Source organism: Chiloscyllium plagiosum, unplaced genomic scaffold, assembly GCF_037043375.1.
Source record: "Chiloscyllium plagiosum isolate Xiang-an unplaced genomic scaffold, Cpla_swu_hap1 HiC_scaffold_8, whole genome shotgun sequence".
In the NCBI taxonomy this organism is placed as follows: Eukaryota; Metazoa; Chordata; class Chondrichthyes; order Orectolobiformes; family Hemiscylliidae; genus Chiloscyllium; species Chiloscyllium plagiosum.
Window position 1 is genome coordinate 95018984 of NW_028270146.1, and position 20040 is coordinate 95039023.

General features: G+C 59.7%; 2 protein-coding genes across 5 annotated transcripts in view; one reads left to right on the forward strand and one right to left on the reverse strand.

The window, feature by feature from the left end:
- Positions 1 to 20040, forward strand: part of pigh (phosphatidylinositol glycan anchor biosynthesis, class H) — a 127285-nt gene that overhangs the window by 31900 nt on the left and 75345 nt on the right. The gene's annotated exons all lie outside the window — the stretch shown is intronic.
- plekhh1 (pleckstrin homology, MyTH4 and FERM domain containing H1) overlaps positions 1 to 20040 on the reverse strand; it is a 171956-nt gene that overhangs the window by 5215 nt on the left and 146701 nt on the right. The gene's annotated exons all lie outside the window — the stretch shown is intronic.

Sequence of the window (20040 nt, forward strand, 5' to 3'; positions counted from 1 at the left end):
CCAGGGAAAAGACTTTGTCTATTTATCCTATCCATGCCCCTCATAATTTTGTAAACCTCTACAAGGTCACCCCTCAGCCTCCGACGCTCCAGGGAAAACAGCCTCAGCCTGTTCAGCCTCTCCCTGTAGCTCAGATCCTCCAACCCTGGCAACATCCTTGTAAATCTTTTCTGAACCCTTTCAAGTTTCACAACATCCTTCCGATAGGAAGGAGACCAGAATTGCACACAATATTCCAACAGTGGCCTAACAATGTCCTGTACGGCTGCAATATGCCCTCCCAACCCCTGTACTCAATACTCTGACCAATAAAGGAAAGCATACCAAATGCCTCCTTCACTATCCTATCTACCTGCGACTCCACTGTCAAGGAGCTATGAACCTGCTCTCCAAGGTCTCTTTGTTCAGCAACACTCCCTAGGACCTTATCATTAAGTGTATAAGTCGTGCTAAGATTTGCTTTCCCAAAATGCAGCTGAAAAATGTGTTGCACATTTTTCAGCTCTGATCTCCAGCATCTGCAGTCCTCACTTTTTCCCAAAATGCAGTACCTCACATTTATCTGAATTAAACTCCATCTGACACTTCTCAGCCCATTGGCCCATCTGATCCAGATCCTGTTGTAATCTGAGGTAACCCTCTTCGCTGTTCACTATACCTCCAATTTTGGTGTCATCTGCAAACTTACTAACTGTACCTCTTATGCTCGCATCCAAATCATTTATGTAAATGACAAAAAGTACCGATCCTTGTGGCACTCCACTGGTCACAGGCCTCCAGTTTGAAAAACAACCTTCCACCACCACCTTCTGTCTTCTACCTTTGAGCCAGTTCTGTATCCAAATGGCTAGTTCATGTTGCAGTTGTATAAGACTCTGGTGCGGCCGCATCTGGAGTATAGTGTCCAGTTTTGGTCGCCATACTATAGGAAGGATGTGGAGGCACTGGAACGGGTGCAGAGGAGGTTTACCAGGATGTTGCCTGGTATGGTAGGAAGATTGTATGAGGAAAGGCTGAGGCACTTGGGGCTGTTTTCATTGGAGAAAAGAAGGTTTAGGGGTGACTTGATAGAGGTGTACAAGATGATTAGGGGTTTAGATAAGGTTGACCATGAGAATCTTTTTCCACGTATGGAGTCAGCTATTACGAGGGGGCATAGCTTTAAATTAAGGGGTGGTAGGTATAGGACAGATGTTAGGGGTAGATTCTTTACTCAGCGAGTCGTGAGTTCATGGAATGCCCTGCCAGTAGCAGTGGTGGACTCTCCCTCTTTATGGGCATTTAAACAGGCATTGGATAGGCATATGGAGGATAGTGGGCTAGTGTAGGTTAGGTGGGCTTGGATCGGCGCAACATCGAGGGCCAAAGGGCCTGTACTGTGCTGTATTCTTCTATGTTCTATGTTCTCCCTGTATTACATGAGATCCAACCTTGCTAATCAGTCTCCTATGGGGAACCTTGTCGAACACCTCACTGAAGTCCATATAGATCACATCTAATGCTCTACCCTCATCTTTGTTACTTCTTCAAAAAACTCAATCAAGTTTGAGAGACATGATTGCTCACGCACAAAGCCATGTTGACTATCCCTAATTAGTCCTTGCCTTTCCAAATACATTTACATCCTGTCCCTCAGGATTCTCTCCAATAACTTGCCCACCACCGAGGTCAGGCTCACCGGTCTATAGTTCCCTGGCTTGTCCTTACCACCCTTCTTAAACAGTGGTACCATGTTTGCCAACCTCCAGTCTTCCGGCACCTCACCTGTGACTATCAATGATACAAATATCTCAGCAAGAGGCCCAGCAATCACTCCTCTAGCTTCCCACAGAGTTCTTGGGTACACCTGATCAGGTCCTGGGGATTTATCCACCTTTAACCGTTTCAAGACATCCAGCACTTCCTCCTCTGCAATCTGGACATTATGCAGGATGTCACCATCTATTTCCCTACAGTCTACATCTTCCATATCCTTTTCCACAGTAAATACTGATGCAAAATATTCATTTAGTATCTCCCCCATTTTCTGTGGCTCCACACAAAGGCTGCCTTGCTGATCTTTGAGGGGCCCTATTCTCTCCCTAGTTACCCTTTTGTCCTTAATGTATTTGTAAAAACCCTTTGGATTCTCCTTAATTCTATTTGCCAAAGCTATCTCATGTCCCCGTTTTGCCCTCCTGATTTCCCTCTTAAGTATACTCCTACTTTCTTTATACTCTTCTAAAGATTCACTTGATCTATCCTGTTTATACCTGACATATGCTTCCTTTTTTTTCTTAACCAAACCCTTAATTTCTTTAGTCATCCAGTATTCCCTATACCTACCAGCCTCCCCTTTCACCCTGACAGGAATACACTTCCTTTGGATTCTTGCTATCTCATTTCTGAAGGCTTCCCATTTTCCAGCCGTCCCTTTACCTGCGAACATCTGCCTCCAATCAGCCTTCGAAAGCTCTTGCCTAATACCGTCAAAATTGGCCTTTCTCCAATTTGGAACTTCAACTTTTAGATCTGGTCTATCCTTTTCCATCATTATTTTAAATCTAATAGAATTATGGTCACTGGCCCCAAAGTGCTCCCCCAAGTCACCTGCCTTGCCTTATTTCCCAAGAGTAGGTCAAGTTTTGCACCTTCTCTCGTAGGTACATCCACATACTGAATCAGAAAATTGTCTTGTACACACTTAACAAATTCCTCTCCATCTAAACCTTTAACACTATGGCAGTCCCAGTCGATGTTTGGAAAGTTAAAATCCCCTACCATAACTACCCTATTATTCTTACAGATAGTTGAGATCTCCTTACAAGTTTGATTCTCAATTTCCCTCTGACTATTAGGGGGTCTATAATACAATCCCAATAAGGTGATCATCCCTTTCTTATTTCTCAGTTCCACCCAAATAACTTCCCTGGATGTATTTCCGGGAATATCCTCCCTCCCTAAGCTATCCCTTATCAAAAACGCCACTCCCCCTCCTCTCTTGCCTCTCTTTCTATCCTCCTGTAGCATTTGTATCCTGGAACATTAAGCTGCCAGTCCTGCCCATCCCTGAGCCATGTTTCTGTAATTGCTATGATATCCCAGTCCCATGTTCCCAGCCATGTCCTGAGTTCATCTGCCTTCCCTGTTAGGCCCCTTGCTTGAAATAAATAGTTTAATTTATTAGTCCTACCTTGTCCCTGCCTGCCCTGACTGTTTGACTCACTTCTGTTCTCAACTGTACCAGTCTCAGATCGATCTCTTTCCTCACTATCTCCCTGGATTTCACCCCCCCCCCCACCTTACTAGTTTAAATCCTCCCAAGCAGTTCTAGCAAATTTTTCTGCCAGTATATTCATCCTCTTCCAATTCAGGTGCAATCCATCCTTCTTGTACAGGTCACTTCTACCCCAAAAGAGATTCCAATGATCCAAAAATGTGAATCCTTCTCCCATAAACCAGCTCCTCAGCCATGCATTCATCTGCTCCATCCTCCTATTCCTGCCCTCACTAGCTCGTAGCACTGGGAGTAATCCAGATATTACTACCCTTGAGGACCTCCTTTTTAAATTTCTGCCTAACTCTCTGTAATCTTCCTTCCAATATCGTTGGTTTCAATGTGGACAATGACCTCCTGCTGGCCCCTCTCCCCCGTGAAAACATTCTGCACCCTCTCTGAGACATCCTTGATCCTGGCACCAGGGAAACAACACACCATTCTGCTTTTTCGCTGCTGGCCACAGAAACGTCTGTCTGTACCTCTGACTACAGAATCCCCTAACACAATTGATCTCTTGGAAGCCGACGTACCCCTCGTTGCATGAGAGCCAGTCTCAATACCAGAAACTTGGCTGTTCGTGCTCTGTTCCCCTGAGAACCCACGACATGTTGAGGTTGCACAGGACATTGGTGAGGCCACTTTTGGAGTATAGTGTCCAGTTCTGGTCACCCTGCTATAGGCAGGATATTATTAAATTGGAGGGGGTTCGGAAAGGATTTACCAGGATGTTGCTGGGATTGAAGGGTTTGAGTTATGAGGAGAGGCTGGATTGGCCAGGGATGTTTTTCCCTGGAGTGTAGGAGTTTGAGGGGTTGACCTTATAGAGGTTTATAAAATCATGGGGGGCTAGGATAAGGTGAACGGCAGGAGTCTTTTTCCTAGAGTGGGGGATTTCAAAACTAGGGGGTGTATTTTTAAGGTGAGAGGAGGAAGTTTTAAAAAGGACATGAGGGGCAATTTTTTTTTTACACAGAGTGGTTCATGTGTGGAATGAACCACCAGAGGAAGTGGTGGATGCAGGAACGGTTACAACATTTAAAAGGACCATCGGGTAAGTACATGAATAGGAAAGGTTTGGAGGGATATGGAGCAAACATGGAAGTGGGAGTCGTTCAGTTGAGAACATGGTTGGCAAGGATTAGTTGGACCGAAGGGTCTGTTTCCATCCTGTTTGAATTTGTGACTGCCTAACTCTGTACCCAAACCGCACTTTCCTATCATAATCCAATCATCCACTTGCACAGCAAACACTTATCCATCACAGTTGTGAAAAAGCAATCGTTCCTTCAACTACTGTTTTTTGGGAAAAAAAGCTTCCAGATTTTTACCACCTTCTAGATGAAATGTGCTTCAAGGCTTCGCTCCTGAGTGCTTATTCTTACCAATCCCAAAGAAAATGTACAGACATAGAGATTTTGGTCTGTACTGGTCACCAAGCATCTATTTATTCGGTTCCCATTTTCCAACACTTGGTGCATCACCCTGTATGTCATGATGTTTAAAGTGCTCCTCTAAATACTTAAATGTCCCGAGCTCCAGTCTCCACACAACCCTCTGAGTGAGGAACATTTCCTCAAAACCCTGCTCCTCACCTTAACACTGTGCCTCCTGGTTACTGATCCCTCTACTAAGGGGAAAGGTTTCTCCCTGTAATGTATGCAACTGAGAGCTTTGTACGACCCTGCTCTGCAACCTTCTCTACTCTAAGAAAACCAATCCCGGCCTATCCAATCACTCTTTGGAGTTAGATTGCTCCAGCCTGGGTAACATCCTGGTGAATCTCCTCTGCGCCCTCTCCATTCACACCCTTCCTATCGTGTGGTGACCAGAATTGCATATAGTACTCCAGCAGTGGCCTAACCAATGTCTCATATCTCACCTTGCACTTGTACTGAATGCCTTGACTAAGAAAGGCAAGTTCTCAAATGCCTCCTTAACCACATTATCTGCCTGTCCTGCTGCCCTCAAGGACTTATGGATATGCTCACTAAAGTCCCTCTGATCCTCTGTACTTCCTACGGTTCTACCATTCCACATGTACGTTCTTGCCTTGTTAGTTCTCCCAAATGCATCACCTCACACTTTTCTGACATTTTATATGTTTTGTGACACTTATTATGGAGATACCAATATTGGAAATTATTACAATAATTTGGAGGCTTTTCACATTACTACAGTTTCTGCTAAGACAGCCATCTATCTGGTTGGGAGTTTAGTCATGTATATCATTTTAAAATTGGAATCTACACTACAAATTTGACAGGTCGCAGAAAAGATTTACAAGTATGTTGCCAGGGTTGGAGGGCTTGAGCTACAGGGAGAGGCTGAACAGGCTGGGGCTGTTTTCCCTGGAGCGTCGAAGGCTGAGGGGTGACCTTATAGAGGTTTATAAAATCATGAGGGGCATGGATAGGGTAAATTGCGAGGGAGGGGAAATCTAAAACTAGAGGTTTAAGGTGAAAGGGGAAAACATTTAAAAGGGCAACTTCCTCACTCAGAGGGTGGTACGTGTATGGAATGAAGTGGTGGAGGCTGGTACAATTGCAACATTTAAGAGGCATTTGGATGGGTATATGAATGGGAAGGGTTTGGAGGGATAAGGGCCGGGTGCAGGCAAATGGGTCCAGATTGGTTTAGGATATTTAGTCAGTATGGACAAGTTGGACTGAAGAGTCTCTTTCAATGCTGTATATCTCTGACGAGCAATCCACAAGTTCAGTCTATTGCACCGGGACGTGGGTTCAAATCTCAGCAAACCGTCTGGCAGAATGCTACTTCACTGATTAAACCTGGCCCAGAGCATTACATTTCATAACATACAACATCTCCGACTTCTGGAGACAATCAGTAGAAGTCAGTGGTTTCTGCCCCGCCTTCTTTTCAGCCCAGAAAGTTATCCTAAACCATCCTCAATCACGAGTGAAGTCTGAGCTGGAGAATTACGCTCTGTTCTGGAGCTGCAGTATAATAGCAAGGTGCTGGGAAGGGTGCAGAGGAGATTGATCCAGACACCAGATCTCATTGTGTGCAAATGCTGAGATTGCTCCTGGACTGGGTGAAAGGGAGATTTAGTACCGCTGATCAAGATCATGACAATTTCTAATCAAATAAAGAAAGGAGATATTGTTCCCAAACAATGGAGGGTCACAGCGAGCACATTCAAAGGAGATCAAACCAGTACAGGGGGACAGTGAGAGAGTGCGCGGGGGGAGAGTGAGAGCACACAGGGGGACAGTGAGAGATAGCGCAGGAGGAGAGCGAGAGCACACGGGGGACAGTGAGAGAGAGCGCGGGGGGGAGAGTGAGAGCACGTGTGGGGGAGAGTCGGAGAGTGAGCACACGGGGGACAGTGAGAGAGAGCGTGGGGGGAGAGCGAGAGCACACGGGGACAGCGAGAGAGAGCGCAGGGGAGAGTGAGAGCACACAGGGGGACAGTGAGCGAGAGCACACGGGGACAGTGAGAGAGCGCGGGGGGGAGAGTGAGAGCACGTGGGGGACAGTGAGAGAGAGCGCAGGGGGGGCAAGAGCACACAGGGGAACATTGAGAGAGCGCGGGGGGAGAGCGAGAGCACACGGGGGACAGTGAGAGACAGCGCGGTGGGAGAGCGAGAGCACACGGACAGTGAGAGAGAGCGCAGGGGGAGAGCGAGAGCACACGGGGGACAGTGAGAGAGAGCGCGGGGGGAGAGCGAGAGCACACGGGGGACAGAGAGAGCGCGGGGGGAGAGCGAGAGCACATGGGACTGAGAGAGAGAGCGCAGGGGGAGAGCGAGAGCACATGGGACTGAGAGAGAGCGCGGGGGGAGAGCGAGAGCACATGGGACTGAGAGAGAGCACGGGGGAAGAGCGAGAGCACATGGTACTGAGAGAGAGCGCGGGGAGAGAGCGAGAGCACATGGTACTGAGAGAGAGCGCGGGGGGAGAGCGAGAGCACACGGGGGACAGTGAGATAGAGCGCCGGGGGAGAGAGAGAGCACATGGTACTGAGAGAGAGAGCGCGGGGGGAGAGCGAGAGCACATGGGACTGAGAGAGCGCGGGGGGAGAGCGAGAGCACACGGGACTGAGAGAGAGCGCGGGGGGAGAGCGAGAGCACATGGGGGACAGTGAGAGAGAGCGCCGGGGGAGAGAGAGAGCACATGGTACTGAGAGAGAGAGCGCGGGGGGAGAGCGAGAGCACATGGGACTGAGAGAGCGCGGGGGGAGAGCGAGAGCACATGGTACTGAGAGAGAGCGCGGGGGGAGAGCAAGAGCACACGGGACTGAGAGAGAGCGCGGGGGGAGAGCGAGAGCACACGAGGAACAGTGAGAGACAGCGCAGGGGGAGAGTGAGAGCACACGGGGGACAGTGAGAGAGAGCGCAGGGGAAGAGCGAGAGCACACGGACAGTGAGAGAGCGCGGGGGGAGAGCGAAAGCACACGGGGGACAGTGACAGATAGCGCAGGGGGAGTGCGAGAGCACACGGTGGACAGTGAGAGAGCGCGGGGGGAGAGCGAGAGCACACGGGGTGGAGAGCATGAGCACACGGGGACAGTGAGAGAGAGCACGGGGGGAGAGCGAGAGCACACGCGGTGGAGAGCATGAGCACACGGGGACAGTGAGAGAGAGTGCAGGGGGAGAGTGAGAGCACACGGGGACAGTGAGAGAGAGTGCAGGGGGAGAGTGAGAGCACACGGGGACAGAGAGCGCAGGGGGAGCAAGAGCACACGGGAACAGTGAGAGAGAGTGCAGGGGGAGAGTGAGAGCACACGGGGACAGTGAGAGAGAGTGCAGGGGGAGAGTGAGAGCACACGGGGACAGAGAGCGCAGGGGGAGCAAGAGCACACGGGAACAGTGAGAGTGCAGGGGGAGAGTGAGAGCACACGGGGGACAGTGAGAGAGAGTGCAGGGGGAGAGCGAGAGTACACGGGGGACAGTGACAGAGAGCGCAGGGGGAGAGTGAGAGCACACGGGGGACAGTGAGAGAGAGTGCAGGGGGAGAGCGAGAGTACACGGGGGACAGTGACAGAGAGCGCAGGGGGAGAGTGAGAGCACACGGGGGGAGAGTCAGAGCATATGGGGGACAGTGAGAGAGAGCTTGGGGGGGAGAGCGAGAGCACACGGGGGACAGTGAGAGAGCGCAGGGGGAGAGAGAGAGCAGAGGAGGAGAGCGAGAGCACACGGGACAGTGAGAGAGCGCACGGGGGGAGAGCGAGAGCACACAGGGGGAGAGCAAGAGCACACGGGAACAGTGAGAGAGCGCACGGGGGGAGAGCGAGAGCACACAGGGGGAGAGCAAGAGCACACGGGGACAGTGAGAGAGCGCGGGGTGAGAGTGAGAGAGCGCAGGAGGAGAGTGAGAGAGCGCAGGAGGAGAGCGAGAGCACACAGGGGGACAGTGAGAGAGCACGCGGGGGACTGCGAGAGAGCGGGCGGGGGATAGGGAGAGAGCACGGGACAGCGACACAGCGCTGGTGACAGTGAGAGAGCACGGAGGACAGTGATTGAGCGCGGGGGACAGCAAAAAGCGCAGAGGATAGGGAGAGAGCGTGGTGGACAGGGAGAGAGCGCCGGGGGACAGGGAGAGAGCACCGGGGGACAGGGAGAGAGCGCCGGGGGACAGGGAGAGAGCGCCGGGGGACAGGAAGAGAGCGCCGGGGGGTAGGGAGAGAGCGCGGGGGGACAGGGAGAGAGCGCGGGGGGACAGGGAGAGAGCGCCGGGGGACAGGGAGAGAGTGCCGGGGGACAGGGAGAGAGCGCCGGGGGACAGGGAGAGAGCGCCGGGGGACAGGGAGAGCGCCGGGGGACAGGGAGAGAGCGCCGGGGGACAGGGAGAGAGCGCCGGGGGACAGGGAGAGAGCGCCGGGGGACAGGGAGAGAGCGCCGGGGGACAGGGAGAGAGCGCGTGGGGACAGTGAGAGAGCGCGGGGGGGAGAGTGAGAGCACGCGTGGGGGAGAGTCGGAGAGTGAGCACACGGGGGACAGTGAGAGAGAGCGTGGGGGAAGAGCGAGAGCACACGGGGACAGTGAGAGAGAGCACACGGGGACAGTGAGAGAGCGCGGGGGGGAGTGAGAGCACGTGGGGGACAGTGAGAGAGAGCGCAGGGGGGGCAAGAGCACACAGGGGAACAGTGAGAGAGCGCGGGGGAAGAGGGAGAGCACACGGGGGACAGTGAGAGACAGCGCGGGGGGAGAGCGAGAGCACACGGACAGTGAGAGAGAGCGCAGGGGGAGAGCGAGAGCACACGGGGGACAGTGAGAGAGAGCGCGGGGGGAGAGCGAGAGCACACGGGGGACAGAGAGAGAGTGCGGGGGGAGAGCGAGAGCACATGCGACAGAGAGAGGGCGGGGGGAGAGCGAGAGCACATGGGACTGAGAGAGAGCGCAGGGGGAGAGCGTGAGCACATGGTACTGAGAGAGAGCGCGGGGGGAGAGCGAGAGCACACGGGGGACAGTGAGAGAGAGCGCCGGGGGAGAGAGAGAGCACATGGTACTGAGAGAGAGCGCGGGGGGAGAGCGAGAGCACATGGGACTGAGAGAGAGCGCGGGGGGAGAGCGAGAGCACACGGGACTGAGAGAGAGCGCGGGGGGAGAGCGAGAGCACACGGGGAACAGTGAGAGAGAGCGCAGGGGGAGAGTGAGAGCACACTGGGGACAGTGAGAGAGCGCGGGGGGAGAGCGAGAGCACACGGGGGACAGTGACAGAGAGCGCAGGGGGAGTGCGAGAGCACACGGGGGACAGTGAGAGAGCGCGGGGGGAGAGCGAGAGCACACGGGGGACAGTGAGAGAGAGCGCAGGGGGAGAGCGAGAGCACACGGGGGACAGTGAGAGAGAGCGCGGGGGGAGAGCGAGAGCACACGCGGTGGAGAGCATGAGCACACGGGGACAGTGAGAGACAGTGCAGGGGGAGAGTGAGAGCACATGGGGACAGTGAGAGAGAGTGCAGGGGGAGAGTGAGAGCACACGGGGACAGTGAGAGAGAGTGCAGGGGGAGAGTGAGAGCCAACGGGGACAGAGAGCGCAGGGGGAGCAAGAGCACACGGGAACAGTGAGAGAGAGTGCAGGGGGAGAGCGAGAGTACACGGGGGACAGTGACAGAGAGCGCAGGGGGAGAGTGAGAGCACACGGGGGGAGAGTCAGAGCATATGGGGGACAGTGAGAGAGAGCTTGGGGGGAGAGCGAGAGCACACGGGGGACAGTGAGAGAGCGCAGGGGGAGAGAGAGAGCAGAGGAGGAGAGCGAGAGCACACGGGACAGTGAGAGAGCGCACGGGGGGAGAGCGAGAGCACACGGGGGGAGAGCAAGAGCACACGGGAACAGTGAGAGAGCGCACGGGGGGAGAGCGAGAGCACACAGGGGGAGAGCAAGAGCACACGGGGACAGTGAGAGAGCGCGGGGTGAGAGTGAGAGAGCGCAGGAGAGTGAGAGAGCGCAGGAGGAGAGCGAGAGCACACAGGGGGACAGTGAGAGAGCGCGCGGGGGACAGCGAGAGAGAGGGCGGGGGATAGGGAGAGAGCACGGGACAGCGACACAGCGCTGGGGACAGTGAGAGAGCACGGAGGACAGTGATTGAGCGCGGGGGACAGCAAAAAGCGCAGAGGATAGGGAGAGAGCGTGGTGGACAGCGAGAGAGCGCCGGGGGACAGGGAGAGAGCACCGGGGAACAGGGAGAGAGCACCGGGGGACAGGGAGAGAGCACCGGGGGACAGGGAGAGAGCGCCGGGGGACAGGGAGAGAGCGCCGGGGGACAGGGAGAGAGCGCCGGGGGGCAGGGAGAGGGCGCCGGAGGGCAGGGAGAGAGCGCCGGGGGACAGGGAGAGAGCGCCGGGGGACAGGGAGAGAGCGCCGGGGGACAGGGAGAGCGCCGGGGGACAGGGAGAGAGCGCCGGGGGACAGGGAGAGAGCGCCGGGGGACAGGGAGAGAGCGCCGGGGGACAGGGAGAGAGCGCGGGGGGACAGGGAGAGAGCGCGGGGGGACAGGGAGAGAGCGCGGGGGGGAGAGTGAGAGCACGCGTGGGGGAGAGTCGGAGAGTGAGCACACGGGGGACAGTGAGAGAGAGCGCGGGGGTAGAGCGAGAGCACACGGGGACAGTGAGAGAGGGCAGGGGAGAGTGAGAGCACACGGGGGACAGTGAGCGAGAGCACACGGGGACAGTGAGAGAGCGCGGGGGGAGAGTGAGAGCACGTGGGGGACAGTGAGAGAGAGCGCGGGGGGGCAAGAGCACACAGGGGAACAGTGAGAGAGCGCGGGGGGAGAGTGAGAGCACATGGGACTGAGAGAGAGCGCGGGGGAGAGCGAGAGCACACGGGACTGAGAGAGAGCGCGGGGGGAGAGCGAGAGCACACGGGGGACAGTGAGAGAGAGCGCCGGGGGAGAGAGAGAGCACATGGTACTGAGAGAGAGCGCGGGAGAAGAGCGAGAACACATGGTACTGAGAGAGAGCGCGGGGGGAGAGCGAGAGCACACGGGACTGAGAGAGAGCGCGGGGGGAGAGCGAGAGCACACGGGGGACAGTGAGAGAGAGCGCAGGGGAAGAGCGAGAGCACACTGGGGACAGTGAGAGAGCGAGAGCACACGGGGGACAGTGACAGAGAGCGCAGGGGGAGTGCGAGAGCACACGGGGGACAGTGAGAGAGCGCGGGGGGAGAGCGAGAGCACACGGGGGACAGTGAGAGAGAGCGCGGGGGGAGAGCGAGAGCACACGCGGTGGAGAGCATGAGCACACGGGGACAGTGAGAGACAGTGCAGGGGGAGAGTGAGAGCACACGGGGACAGTGAGAGAGAGTGCAGGGGGAGAGTGAGAGCACACGGGGACAGTGAGAGAGAGTGCAGGGGGAGAGTGAGAGCACACGGGGACAGTGAGAGAGAGTGCAGGGGGAGAGTGAGAGCACACGGGGACAGTGAGAGAGAGTGCAGGGGGAGAGTGAGAGCACACGGGGGACAGTGAGAGAGAGCGCGGGGGGAGAGCGAGAGCACACGCGGTGGAGAGCATGAGCACACGGGGACAGTGAGAGAGAGTGCAGGGGGAGAGCGAGAGCACACGCGGTGGAGAGCAAGAGCACACGGGGACAGTGAGAGAGAGTGCAGGGGGAGAGCGAGAGTACACGGGGGACAGTGACAGAGAGCGCAGGGGGAGAGTGAGAGCACACGGGGACAGTGAGAGAGAGTGCAGGGGGAGAGCAAGAGCACACGGGGACAGTGAGAGAGAGTGCAGGGGGAGAGCGAGAGTACACGGGGGACAGTGACAGAGAGCGCAGGGGGAGAGCAAGAGCACACGGGGACAGTGAGAGAGAGTGCAGGGGGAGAGCGAGAGTACACGGGGGACAGTGACAGAGAGCGCAGGGGGAGAGTGAGAGCACACGGGGACAGTGAGAGACAGTGCAGGGGGAGAGTGAGAGCACACGGGGACAGAGAGCGCAGGGGGAGCAAGTGCACACGGGAACAGTGAGAGAGAGTGCAGGGGGAGAGCGAGAGTACACGGGGGACAGTGACAGAGAGCGCAGGGGGAGAGTGAGAGCACACGGGGGGAGAGTCAGAGCATATGGGGGCAGTGAGAGAGAGCTTGGGAGGAGAGCGAGAGCACACGGGGCACAGTGAGAGAGCGCAGGGGGAGAGAGAGAGCAGAGGAGGAGAGCGAGAGCACACGGGACAGTGAGAGAGCGCACGGGGGGAGAGCGAGAGCACACAGGGGGAGAGCAAGAGCACACGGGAACAGTGAGAGAGCGCACGGGGGGAGAGCGAAAGCACACAGTGGGAGAGCAAGAGCACACGGGGACAGTGAGAGAGCGCGGGGGTAGAGTGAGAGAGCGCAGGAGGAGAGAGAGAGCGCAGGAGGAGAGCGAGAGCACACAGGGGGACAGTGAGAGAGCGCGCGGGGGGGTCAGCGAGAGAGAAGGCGGGGGATAGGGAGAGAGCACGGGACAGCGACACAGCGCTGGGGACAGTGAGAGAGCACGGAGGACAGTGATTGAGCGCGGGGGACAGCAAAAAGCGCAGAGGATAGGGAGAGAGCGTGGTGGACAGGGAGAGAGCGCCGGGGGACAGGGAGAGAGCACCCGGGGACAGGGAGAGAGCACCGGGGGACAGGGAGAGAGCACCGGGGGACAGGGAGAGAGCGCCGGGGGACAGGGAGAGAGCGCCGGGGGACAGGGAGAGAGCACCGGGGGACAGGGAGAGAGCACCGGGGGACAGGGAGAGAGCACCGGGGGACAGGGAGAGAGCGCCGGGGGACAGGGAGAGAGCGCCGGGGGACAGGGAGAGAGCGCCGGGGGACAGGGAGAGCGCCGGGGGACAGGGAGAGAGCGCCGGGGGACAGGGAGAGAGCGCCGGGGGACAGGGAGAGAGCGCCGGGGGACAGGGAGAGAGCGCGGGGGGACAGGGAGAGAGCGCGGGGGGACAGGGAGAGAGCGCGGGGGGACAGGGAGAGAGCACGGGGGGGAGAGTGAGAGCACGCGTGGGGGAGAGTCGGAGAGTGAGCACACGGGGGACAGTGAGAGAGAGCGTGGGGGGAGAGCGAGAGCACACGGGGACAGTGAGAGAGAGCGCAGGGGAGAGTGAGAGCACACAGGGGGACAGTGAGCGAGAGCACACGGGGACAGTGAGAGAGCGCGGGGGGGAGAGTGAGAGCACGTGGGGGACAGTGAGAGAGAGCGCAGGGGGGGCAAGAGCACACAGGGGAACAGTGAGAGAGCGCGGGGGGAGAGCGAGAGCACACGGGGGACAGTGAGAGACAGCGCGGGGGGAGAGCGAGAGCACACGGGGACAGTGAGAGAGAGCGCAGGGGAGAGTGAGAGCACACGGGGGACAGTGAGCGAGAGCACACGGGGACAGTGAGAGAGCGCGGGGGGGAGAGTGAGAGCACGTGGGGGACAGTGAGAGAGAGCGCAGGGGGGGCAAGAGCACACAGGGGAACAGTGAGAGAGCGCGGGGGGAGAGCGAGAGCACACGGGGGACAGTGAGAGACAGCGCGGGGGGAGAGCGAGAGCACACGGACAGTGAGAGAGAGCGCAGGGGGAGAGCGAGAGCACACGGGGGACAGTGAGAGAGAGCGCGGGGGGAGAGCGAGAGCACACGGGGGACAGAGAGAGAGCGTGGGGGGAGAGCGAGAGCACACGGGACTGAGAGAGAGCACAGGGGGAGAGCGAGAGCACATGCGACTGAGAGAGAGCGCGGGGGGAGAGCGAGAGCACATGGGACTGAGAGAGAGCACGGGGGAAGAGCGAGAGCACATGGTACTGAGAGAGAGCGCGGGGGGAGAGCGAGAGCACATGGTACTGAGAGAGAGCGCGGGGGGAGAGCGAGAGCACACGGGGGACAGTGAGAGAGAGCGCGGGGGGAGAGCGAGAGCACACGGGGGACAGAGAGAGAGCGCGGGGGAGATCGATAGCACATGGGACAGAGAGAGAGCGCAGGGGGAGAGCGAGAGCACATGGGACTGAGAGAGAGCAGGGGGAAGAGCGAGAGCACATGGTACTGAGAGGGAGCGCGGGGGGAGAGCGTGAGCACATGGTACTGAGAAAGAGCGCGGGGGGAGAGCGAGAGCACACGGGGGACAGTGAGAGAGAGCGCGGGGGGAGAGCGAGAGCACACGGGGGACAGTGAGAGAGCGCGGGGGGAGAGCGAGAGCACACGGGGGACAGTGACAGAGAGCGCAGGGGGAGTGCGAGAGCACACGGGGGACAGTGAGAGAGCGCGGGGGGAGAGCGAGAGCACACGCGGTGGAGAGCATGACCACACGGGGACAGTGAGAGACAGTGCAGGGGGAGAGTGAGAGCACACGGGGACAGAGAGCGCAGGGGGAGCAAGTGCACACGGGAACAGTGAGAGAGAGTGCAGGGGGAGAGCGAGAGTACACGGGGGACAGTGACAGAGAGCGCAGGGGGAGAGTGAGAGCACACGGGGGGAGAGTCAGAGCATATGGGGGCAGTGAGAGAGAGCTTGGGAGGAGAGCGAGAGCACACGGGGCACAGTGAGAGAGCGCAGGGGGAGAGAGAGAGCAGAGGAGGAGAGCGAGAGCACACGGGACAGTGAGAGAGCGCACGGGGGGAGAGCGAGAGCACACAGGGGGAGAGCAAGAGCACACGGGAACAGTGAGAGAGCGCACGGGGGGAGAGCGAAAGCACACAGTGGGAGAGCAAGAGCACACGGGGACAGTGAGAGAGCGCGGGGGTAGAGTGAGAGAGCGCAGGAGGAGAGAGAGAGCGCAGGAGGAGAGCGAGAGCACACAGGGGGACAGTGAGAGAGTGCGCGGGGGGGTCAGCGAGAGAGAAGGCGGGGGATAGGGAGAGAGCACGGGACAGCGACACAGCGCTGGGGACAGTGAGAGAGCACGGAGGACAGTGATTGAGCGCGGGGGACAGCAAAAAGCGCAGAGGATAGGGAGAGAGCGTGGTGGACAGGGAGAGAGCGCCGGGGGACAGGGAGAGAGCACCCGGGGACAGGGAGAGAGCACCGGGGGACAGGGAGAGAGCACCGGGGGACAGGGAGAGAGCGCCGGGGGACAGGGAGAGAGCGCCGGGGGACAGGGAGAGAGCACCGGGGGACAGGGAGAGAGCACCGGGGGACAGGGAGCGAGGACCGGGGGACAGGGAGAGAGCGCCGGGGGACAGGGAGAGAGCGCCGGGGGACAGGGAGAGCGCCGGGGGACAGGGAGAGAGCGCCGGGGGACAGGGAGAGAGCACCGGGGGACAGGGAGAGAGCACCGGGGGACAGGGAGAGAGCGCCGGGGGACAGGGAGAGAGCGCCGGGGGACAGGGAGAGAGCGCCGGGGGACAGGGAGAGAGCGCCGGGGGACAGGGAGAGAGCGCCGGGGGACAGGGAGAGAGCGCCGGGGGACAGGGAGAGAGCGCGGGGGGACAGGGAGAGAGCGCGGGTGGACAGGGAGAGAGCACGCGTGGGGGAGAGTGAGAGCACGCGTGGGGGAGAGTCGGAGAGTGAGCACACGGGGGACAGTGAGAGAGAGCGTGGGGGGAGAGCGAGAGCACACGGGGACAGTGAGAGAGAGCGCAGGGGAGAGTGAGAGCACACAGGGGGACAGTGAGCGAGAGCACACGGGGACAGTGAGAGAGCGTGGGGGGGAGAGTGAGAGCACGTGGGGGACAGTGAGAGAGAGCGCAGGGGGGGCAAGAGCACACAGGGGAACAGTGAGAGAGCGCGGGGGGAGAGCGAGAGCACACGGGGGACAGTGAGAGACAGCGCGGGGGGAGAGCGAGAGCACACGGGGACAGTGAGAGAGAGCGCAGGGGAGAGTGAGAGCACACGGGGGACAGTGAGAGAGAGCGCGGGGGGAGAGCGAGAGCACACGGGGGACAGTGAGAGAGAGCGCAGGGGAGAGTGAGAGCACACAGGGGGACAGTGAGCGAGAGCACACGGGGACAGTGAGAGAGCGCGGGGGGGAGAGTGAGAGCACGTGGGGGACAGTGAGAGAGAGCGCAGGGGGGGCAAGAGCACACAGGGGAACAGTGAGAGAGCGCGGGGGGAGAGCGAGAGCACACGGGGGACAGTGAGAGACAGCGCGGGGGGAGAGCGAGAGCACACGGACAGTGAGAGAGAGCGCAGGGGGAGAGCGAGAGCACATGGGGGACAGTGAGAGAGAGCGCGGGGGGAGAGCGAGAGCACACGGGGGACAGAGAGAGAGCGTGGGGGGAGAGCGAGAGCACATGGGACAGAGAGAGAGCACAGGGGGAGAGCGAGAGCACATGCGACTGAGAGAGAGCGCGGGGGGAGAGCGAGAGCACATGGGACTGAGAGAGAGCACGGGGGAAGAGCGAGAGCACATGGTACTGAGAGAGAGCGCGGGGGGAGAGCGAGAGCACACGGGGGACAGTGAGAGAGAGCGCGGGGGGAGAGCGAGAGCACACGGGGGACAGAGAGAGAGCGCGGGGGAGATCGATAGCACATGGGACAGAGAGAGAGCGCAGGGGGAGAGCGAGAGCACATGGGACTGAGAGAGAGCAGGGGGAAGAGCGAGAGCACATGGTACTGAGAGGGAGCGCGGGGGGAGAGCGTGAGCACATGGTACTGAGAAAGAGCGCGGGGGGAGAGCGAGAGCACACGGGGGACAGTGAGAGAGAGCGCGGGGGGAGAGCGAGAGCACACGGGGGACAGTGAGAGAGCGCGGGGGGAGAGCGAGAGCACACGGGGGACAGTGACAGAGAGCGCAGGGGGAGTGCGAGAGCACACGGGGGACAGTGAGAGAGCGCGGGGGGAGAGCGAGAGCACACGCGGTGGAGAGCATGACCACACGGGGACAGTGAGAGACAGTGCAGGGGGAGAGTGAGAGCACACGGGGACAGAGAGCGCAGGGGGAGCAAGTGCACACGGGAACAGTGAGACAGAGTGCAGGGGGAGAGCGAGAGTACACGGGGGACAGTGACAGAGAGCGCAGGGGGAGAGTGAGAGCACACGGGGGGAGAGTCAGAGCATATGGGGGCAGTGAGAGAGAGCTTGGGAGGAGAGCGAGAGCACACGGGGCACAGTGAGAGAGCGCAGGGGGAGAGAGAGAGCAGAGGAGGAGAGCGAGAGCACACGGGACAGTGAGAGAGCGCACGGGGGGAGAGCGAGAGCACACAGGGGGAGAGCAAGAGCACACGGGAACAGTGAGAGAGCGCACGGGGGAGAGCGAGAGCACACAGGGGGAGAGCAAGAGCACACGGGGACAGTGAGAGAGCGCGGGGTGAGAGTGAGAGAGCGCAGGAGGAGAGAGAGAGCGCAGGAGGAGAGCGAGAGCACACAGGGGGACAGTGAGAGAGCGCGCGGGGGGGTCAGCGAGAGAGAAGGCGGGGGATAGGGAGAGAGCACGGGACAGCGACACAGCGCTGGGGACAGTGAGAGAGCACGGAGGACAGTGATTGAGCGCGGGGGACAGCAAAAAGCGCAGAGGATAGGGAGAGAGCGTGGTGGACAGGGAGAGAGCGCCGGGGGACAGGGAGAGAGCACCCGGGGACAGGGAGAGAGCACCGGGGGACAGGGAGAGAGCACCGGGGGACAGGGAGAGAGCGCCGGGGGACAGGGAGAGAGCGCCGGGGGACAGGGAGAGAGCACCGGGGGACAGGGAGAGAGCACCGGGGGACAGGGAGAGAGCACCGGGGGACAGGGAGCGAGGGCCGGGGGACAGGGAGAGAGCGCCGGGGGACAGGGAGAGAGCGCCGGGGGACAGGGAGAGCGCCGGGGGACAGGGAGAGAGCGCCGGGGGACAGGGAGAGAGCACCGGGGGACAGGGAGAGAGCACCGGGGGACAGGGAGAGAGCACCGGGGGACAGGGAGAGAGCGCCGGGGGACAGGGAGAGAGCGCCGGGGGACAGGGAGAGAGCGCCGGGGGACAGGGAGAGAGCGCCGGGGGACAGGGAGAGAGCGCGGGGGGACAGGGAGAGAGCACGGGGGGGAGAGTGAGAGCACGCGTGGGGGAGAGTCGGAGAGTGAGCACACGGGGGACAGTGAGAGAGAGCGTGGGGGGAGAGCGAGAGCACACGGGGACAGTGAGAGAGAGCGCAGGGGAGAGTGAGAGCACACAGGGGGACAGTGAGCGAGAGCACACGGGGACAGTGAGAGAGCGCGGGGGGGAGAGTGAGAGCACGTGGGGGACAGTGAGAGAGAGCGCAGGGGGGGCAAGAGCACACAGGGGAACAGTGAGAGAGCGCGGGGGGAGAGCGAGAGCACACGGGGGACAGTGAGAGACAGCGCGGGGGGAGAGCGAGAGCACACGGGGACAGTGAGAGAGAGCGCAGGGGAGAGTGAGAGCACACGGGGGACAGTGAGCGAGAGCACACGGGGACAGTGAGAGAGCGCGGGGGGGAGAGTGAGAGCACGTGGGGGACAGTGAGAGAGAGCGCAGGGGGGGCAAGAGCACACAGGGGAACAGTGAGAGAGCGCGGGGGGAGAGCGAGAGCACACGGGGGACAGTGAGAGACAGCGCGGGGGGAGAGCGAGAGCACACGGACAGTGAGAGAGAGCGCAGGGGGAGAGCGAGAGCACACGGGGGACAGTGAGAGAGAGCGCGGGGGGAGAGCGAGAGCACACGGGGGACAGAGAGAGAGCGTGGGGGGAGAGCGAGAGCACATGGGACAGAGAGAGAGCACAGGGGGAGAGCGAGAGCACATGCGACTGAGAGAGAGCAAGGGGGGGGAGCGAGAGCACATGGGACTGAGAGAGAGCACGGGGGAAGAGCGAGAGCACATGGTACTGAGAGAGAGCGCGGGGGGAGAGCGAGAGCACATGGTACTGAGAGAGAGCGCGGGGGGAGAGCGAGAGCACACGGGGGACAGTGAGAGAGAGCGCGGGGGGAGAGCGAGAGCACACGGGGGACAGAGAGAGAGCGCGGGGGAGATCGATAGCACATGGGACAGAGAGAGAGCGCAGGGGGAGAGCGAGAGCACATGGGACTGAGAGAGAGCAGGGGGAAGAGCGAGAGCACATGGTACTGAGAGGGAGCGCGGGGGGAGAGCGTGAGCGCATGGTACTGAGAGAGAGCGCGGGGGGAGAGCGAGAGCACACGGGGGACAGTGAGAGAGAGCGCGGGGGGAGAGCGAGAGCACACGCGGTGGAGAGCATGACCACACGGGGACAGTGAGAGACAGTGCAGGGGGAGAGTGAGAGCACACGGGGACAGAGAGCGCAGGGGGAGCAAGTGTACACGGGAACAGTGAGAGAGAGTGCAGGGGGAGAGCGAGAGTACACGGGGGACAGTGACAGAGAGCGCAGGGGGAGAGTGAGAGCACACGGGGGGAGAGTCAGAGCATATGGGGGACAGTGAGAGAGAGCTTGGGGGGAGAGCGAGAGCACACGGGGGACAGTGAGAGAGCGC